This window comes from Salvelinus fontinalis, chromosome 36, assembly GCF_029448725.1.
Source record: "Salvelinus fontinalis isolate EN_2023a chromosome 36, ASM2944872v1, whole genome shotgun sequence".
Taxonomy (NCBI): Eukaryota; Metazoa; Chordata; class Actinopteri; order Salmoniformes; family Salmonidae; genus Salvelinus; species Salvelinus fontinalis.
In genome coordinates, this window is record NC_074700.1 from 26,992,571 (window position 1) to 27,001,425 (window position 8,855).

An 8,855-nucleotide genomic window follows, 5' to 3' on the forward strand; every position below is an offset into this window, starting at 1 on the left:
ATTACAAACTGACAGTGATCGATACTTTAACACAAACTGACAGTGATCAATACTTTAATACAAACTGACAGTGATCAATACTTTATTAACACAAACTGACAGTGATCGATACTTTAATACAAACTGACAGTGATCAATACTTTAATACTTTAATACAAACTGACAGTGATCAATACTTTAATACTTTAACACAAACTGACAGTGATCAATACTTTAATACACACTGACAGTGATCAATACTTTAATACAAACTGACAGTGATCGATACTTTAATACAAACCGACAGTGATCGATACTTTAATACAAACTGACAGTGATCGATACTTTAATACTTTAATACAAACTGACAGTGATCAATACTTTAATACAAACCGACAGTGATCGATACTTTAATACAAACCAACAGTGATCGATACTTTAATACTTTAATACAAACTGACAGTGATCAATACTTTAATACTTTAATACAAACTGACAGTGATCGATACTTTAATACAAACTGACAGTGATCAATACTTTAATACAAACTGACAGTGATCAATACTTTAATACAAACTGACAGTGATCAATACTTTAATACAAACTGACAGTGATCAATACTTTAATACAAACTGACAGTGATCAATACTTTAATACAAACTGACTGTGATCGATACTTTAATACAAACTGACAGTGATCGATACTTTAATACAAACTGACAGTGATCAATACTTTAATACAAACTGACAGTGATCAATACCTTAATACACACTGACAGGGATCAATACTTTAATACAAACTGACAGTGATCAATACTTTAATACTTTAATACAAACTGACAGTGATCAACACTTTAATACAAACTGACAATGATCAATACTTTAATACTTTAATAAAAACTGACAGTGATTAATACTTTAATACAAACTGACAGTGATCGATACTTTAATACAAACTGACAGGGATCAATACTTTAATACAAACTGACAGTGATCAATACTTTAATACAAACTGACAGTGATCGATACTTTAATACAAACTGACAGTGATCGATACTTTAATACAAACTGACAATGATCAATACTTTAATACAAACTGACAGTGATCAATACTTTAATACAAACTGACAGTGATCGATACTTTAATACAAACTGACAGTGATCAATACTTTAATACAAACTGACAGTGATCGATACTTTAATACAAACTGACAGTGATCAATACTTTAATACAAACTGACAGTGATCAATACTTTAATACTTTAATACAAACTGACAGGGATCAATACTTTAATACAAACTGACAGTGATCGATACTTTAATACAAACTGACAGTGATCGATATTTTAATACAAACTGACAGTGATCGATACTTTAATACAAACTGACAGTGATCAATACTTTAATACAAACTGACAGTGATCGATACTTTAACACAAACTGACAGTGATCGATACTTTATTAACACAAACTGACAGTGATCAATACTTTAATACAAACTGACAGTGATCAATACTTTAATACAAACTGACAGTGATCAATACTTTAATACTTTAATACAAACTGACAGGGATCAATACTTTAATACAAACTGACAGTGATCGATACTTTAATACAAACTGACAGTGATCGATATTTTAATACAAACTGACAGTGATCGATACTTTAATACAAACTGACAGTGATCGACACTTTAATACAAACTGACAGTGATCGATACTTTAATACAAACTGACAGTGATCAATACTTTAATACTTTAATACAAACTGACAGTGATCAATACTTTATTACAAACTGACAGTGATCGATACTTTAACACAAACTGACAGTGATCGATACTTTAACACAAACTGACAGTGATCGATACTTTAACACAAACTGACAGTGATCGATACTTTAACACAAACTGACAGTGATCGATACTTTAACACAAACTGACAGTGATCGATACTTTAACACAAACTGACAGTGATCGATACTTTAACACAAACTGACAGTGATCGATACTTTATTACAAACTGACAGTGATCAATACTTTAATACAAACTGACAGTGATCAATAATTTATTAACACAAACTGACAGTGATCGATACTTTATTACAAACTGACAGTGATCGATACTTTAACACAAACTGACAGTGATCAATACTTTAATACAAACTGACAGTGATCAATACTTTATTAACACAAACTGACAGTGATCGATACTTTAATACAAACTGACAGTGATCAATACTTTAATACTTTAATACAAACTGACAGTGATCAATACTTTAATACTTTAACACAAACTGACAGTGATCAATACTTTAATACACACTGACAGTGATCAATACTTTAATACAAACTGACAGTGATCGATACTTTAATACAAACCGACAGTGATCGATACTTTAATACAAACTGACAGTGATCGATACTTTAATACTTTAATACAAACTGACAGTGATCAATACTTTAATACAAACCGACAGTGATCGATACTTTAATACAAACTGACAGTGATCGATACTTTAATACAAACCAACAGTGATCGATACTTTAATACTTTAATACAAACTGACAGTGATCAATACTTTAATACTTTAATACAAACTGACAGTGATCGATACTTTAATACAAACTGACAGTGATCAATACTTTAATACAAACTGACAGTGATCAATACTTTAATACAAACTGACAGTGATCAATACTTTAATACAAACTGACAGTGATCAATACTTTAATACAAACTGACAGTGATCAATACTTTAATACAAACTGACTGTGATCGATACTTTAATACAAACTGACAGTGATCGATACTTTAATACAAACTGACAGTGATCAATACTTTAATACAAACTGACAGTGATCAATACTTTAATACACACTGACAGGGATCAATACTTTAATACAAACTGACAGTGAGCAATACTTTAATACTTTAATACAAACTGACAGTGATCAACACTTTAATACAAACTGACAATGATCAATACTTTAATACTTTAATAAAAACTGACAGTGATTAATACTTTAATACAAACTGACAGTGATCGATACTTTAATACAAACTGACAGGGATCAATACTTTAATACAAACTGACAGTGATCAATACTTTAATACAAACTGACAGTGATCGATACTTTAATACAAACTGACAGTGATCGATACTTTAATACAAACTGACAATGATCAATACTTTAATACAAACTGACAGTGATCAATACTTTAATACAAACTGACAGTGATCGATACTTTAATACAAACTGACAATGATCAATACTTTAATACAAACTGACAGTGATCAATACTTTAATACAAACTGACAGTGATCGATACTTTAATACAAACTGACAATGATCAATACTTTAATACAAACTGACAGTGATCAATACTTTAATACTTTAATACAAACTGACAGGGATCAATACTTTAATACAAACTGACAGTGATCGATACTTTAATACAAACTGACAGTGATCGATATTTTAATACAAACTGACAGTGATCGATACTTTAATACAAACTGACAGTGATCAATACTTTAATACAAACTGACAGTGATCGATACTTTAACACAAACTGACAGTGATCGATACTTTATTAACACAAACTGACAGTGATCAATACTTTAATACAAACTGACAGTGATCGATACTTTAATACAAACTGACAGTGATCGATACTTTATTAACACAAACTGACAGTGATCAATACTTTAATACAAACTGACAGTGATCGATACTTTAATACAAACTGACAGTGATCGATACTTTAATACAAACTGACAGTGATCGATACTTTAATACAAACTGACAGTGAGCAATACTTTAATACTTTAATACAAACTGACAGTGATCAACACTTTAATACAAACTGACAATGATCAATACTTTAATACTTTAATAAAAACTGACAGTGATTAATACTTTAATACAAACTGACAGTGATCGATACTTTAATACAAACTGACAGGGATCAATACTTTAATACAAACTGACAGTGATCAATACTTTAATACAAACTGACAGTGATCGATACTTTAATACAAACTGACAGTGATCGATACTTTAATACAAACTGACAATGATCAATACTTTAAAACAAACTGACAGTGATCAATACTTTAATACAAACTGACAGTGATCGATACTTTAATACAAACTGACAATGATCAATACTTTAATACAAACTGACAGTGATCAATACTTTAATACAAACTGACAGTGATCGATACTTTAATACAAACTGACAATGATCAATACTTTAATACAAACTGACAGTGATCAATACTTTAATACTTTAATACAAACTGACAGGGATCAATACTTTAATACAAACTGACAGTGATCGATACTTTAATACAAACTGACAGTGATCGATATTTTAATACAAACTGACAGTGATCGATACTTTAATACAAACTGACAGTGATCAATACTTTAATACAAACTGACAGTGATCGATACTTTAACACAAACTGACAGTGATCGATACTTTATTAACACAAACTGACAGTGATCAATACTTTAATACAAACTGACAGTGATCGATACTTTAATACAAACTGACAGTGATCGATACTTTATTAACACAAACTGACAGTGATCAATACTTTAATACAAACTGACAGTGATCGATACTTTAATACAAACTGACAGTGATGGATACTTTAATACAAACTGACAGTGATCGATACTTTAATACAAACTGACAGTGATCGATACTTTAATACAAACCGACAGTGATCGATACTTTAACACAAACTGACAGTGATCGATACTTTAATACAAACTGACAGTGATCAATACTTTAATACTTTAATACAAACTGACAGTGATCAATACTTTAATACTCAAACACAAACTGACAGTGATCAATACTTTAAAACACACTGATAGGGATCAATACTTTAATACAAACTGACAGTGATCAATACTTTAATACTTTAATACAAACTGACAGTGATCAACACTTTAATACAAACTGACAGTGATCAATACTTTAATACTTTAATACAAACTGACAGTGATTAATACTTTAATACAAACTGACAGTGATCGATACTTTAATACAAACTGACAGGGATCAATACTTTAATACAAACTGACAGTGATCGATACTTTAATACAAACTGACAGTGATCGATACTTTAATACAAACTGACAATGATCAATACTTTAATACAAACTGACAGAGATCGATACTTTAACACAAACTGACAGTGATCGATACTTTAATACAAACTGACAGTGATCAATACTTTAATACAAACTGACAGTGATCGATACTTTAATACAAACTGACAGTGATCGATACTTTAATACTTTAATACAAACTGACAGTGATCGATACTTTAATACAAACTGACAGTGATCGATACTTTAATACAAACCAACAGTGATCGATACTTTAATACTTTAATACAAACTGACAGTGATCAATACTTTAATACTTTAATACAAACTGACAGTGATCGATACTTTAATACAAACTGACAGTGATCAATACTTTAATACAAACTGACAGTGATCAATACTTTAATACAAACTGACAGTGATCAATACTTTAATACAAACTGACAGTGATCAATACTTTAATACAAACTGACAGTGATCAATACTTTAATACAAACTGACTGTGATCGATACTTTAATACAAACTGACAGTGATCGATACTTTAATACAAACTGACAGTGATCAATACTTTAATACAAACTGACAGTGATCAATACCTTAATACACACTGACAGGGATCAATACTTTAATACAAACTGACAGTGATCAATACTTTAATACTTTAATACAAACTGACAGTGATCAACACTTTAATACAAACTGACAATGATCAATACTTTAATACTTTAATAAAAACTGACAGTGATTAATACTTTAATACAAACTGACAGTGATCGATACTTTAATACAAACTGACAGGGATCAATACTTTAATACAAACTGACAGTGATCAATACTTTAATACAAACTGACAGTGATCGATACTTTAATACAAACTGACAGTGATCGATACTTTAATACAAACTGACAATGATCAATACTTTAATACAAACTGACAGTGATCAATACTTTAATACAAACTGACAGTGATCGATACTTTAATACAAACTGACAGTGATCAATACTTTAATACAAACTGACAGTGATCGATACTTTAATACAAACTGACAGTGATCAATACTTTAATACAAACTGACAGTGATCAATACTTTAATACTTTAATACAAACTGACAGGGATCAATACTTTAATACAAACTGACAGTGATCGATACTTTAATACAAACTGACAGTGATCGATATTTTAATACAAACTGACAATGATCGATACTTTAATACAAACTGACAGTGATCAATACTTTAATACAAACTGACAGTGATCGATACTTTAACACAAACTGACAGTGATCGATACTTTATTAACACAAACTGACAGTGATCAATACTTTAATACAAACTGACAGTGATCAATACTTTAATACAAACTGACAGTGATCAATACTTTAATACTTTAATACAAACTGACAGGGATCAATACTTTAATACAAACTGACAGTGATCGATACTTTAATACAAACTGACAGTGATCGATATTTTAATACAAACTGACAGTGATCGATACTTTAATACAAACTGACAGTGATCAATACTTTAATACAAACTGACAGTGATCGATACTTTAACACAAACTGACAGTGATCGATACTTTATTAACACAAACTGACAGTGATCAATACTTTAATACAAACTGACAGTGATCAATACTTTATTAACACAAACTGACAGTGATCGATACTTTAATACAAACTGACAGTGATCGACACTTTAATACAAACTGACAGTGATCGATACTTTAATACAAACTGACAGTGATCAATACTTTAATACTTTAATACAAACTGACAGTGATCAATACTTTATTACAAACTGACAGTGATCGATACTTTAACACAAACTGACAGTGATCGATACTTTAACACAAACTGACAGTGATCGATACTTTAACACAAACTGACAGTGATCGATACTTTAACACAAACTGACAGTGATCGATACTTTAACACAAACTGACAGTGATCGATACTTTAACACAAACTGACAGTGATCGATACTTTATTACAAACTGACAGTGATCAATACTTTAATACAAACTGACAGTGATCAATACTTTATTATCACAAACTGACAGTGATCGATACTTTATTACAAACTGACAGTGATCGATACTTTAACACAAACTGACAGTGATCAATACTTTAATACAAACTGACAGTGATCAATACTTTATTAACACAAACTGACAGTGATCGATACTTTAATACAAACTGACAGTGATCAATACTTTAATACTTTAATACAAACTGACAGTGATCAATACTTTAATACTTTAACACAAACTGACAGTGATCAATACTTTAATACACACTGACAGTGATCAATACTTTAATACAAACTGACAGTGATCGATACTTTAATACAAACCGACAGTGATCGATACTTTAATACAAACTGACAGTGATCGACACTTTAATACTTTAATACAAACTGACAGTGATCAATACTTTAATACAAACCGACAGTGATCGATACTTTAATACAAACTGACAGTGATCGATACTTTAATACAAACCAACAGTGATCGATACTTTAATACTTTAATACAAACTGACAGTGATCAATACTTTAATACTTTAATACAAACTGACAGTGATCGATACTTTAATACAAACTGACAGTGATCAATACTTTAATACAAACTGACAGTGATCAATACTTTAATACAAACTGACAGTGATCAATACTTTAATACAAACTGACAGTGATCAATACTTTAATACAAACTGACAGTGATCAATACTTTAATACAAACTGACTGTGATCGATACTTTAATACAAACTGACAGTGATCGATACTTTAATACAAACTGACAGTGATCAATACTTTAATACAAACTGACAGTGATCAATACTTTAATACACACTGACAGGGATCAATACTTTAATACAAACTGACAGTGAGCAATACTTTAATACTTTAATACAAACTGACAGTGATCAACACTTTAATACAAACTGACAATGATCAATACTTTAATACTTTAATAAAAACTGACAGTGATTAATACTTTAATACAAACTGACAGTGATCGATACTTTAATACAAACTGACAGGGATCAATACTTTAATACAAACTGACAGTGATCAATACTTTAATACAAACTGACAGTGATCAATACTTTAATACAAACTGACAGTGATCAATACTTTAATACAAACTGACAGTGATCGATACTTTAATACAAACTGACAATGATCAATACTTTAATACAAACTGACAGTGATCAATACTTTAATACAAACTGACAGTGATCGATACTTTAATACAAACTGACAATGATCAATACTTTAATACAAACTGACAGTGATCAATACTTTAATACAAACTGACAGTGATCGATACTTTAATACAAACTGACAATGATCAATACTTTAATACAAACTGACAGTGATCAATACTTTAATACTTTAATACAAACTGACAGGGATCAATACTTTAATACAAACTGACAGTGATCGATACTTTAATACAAACTGACAGTGATCGATATTTTAATACAAACTGACAGTGATCGATACTTGAATACAAACTGACAGTGATCAATACTTTAATACAAACTGACAGTGATCGATACTTTAACACAAACTGACAGTGATCGATACTTTATTAACACAAACTGACAGTGATCAATACTTTAATACAAACTGACAGTGATCGATACTTTAATACAAACTGACAGTGATCGATACTTTATTAACACAAACTGACAGTGATCAATACTTTAATACAAACTGACAGTGATCGATACT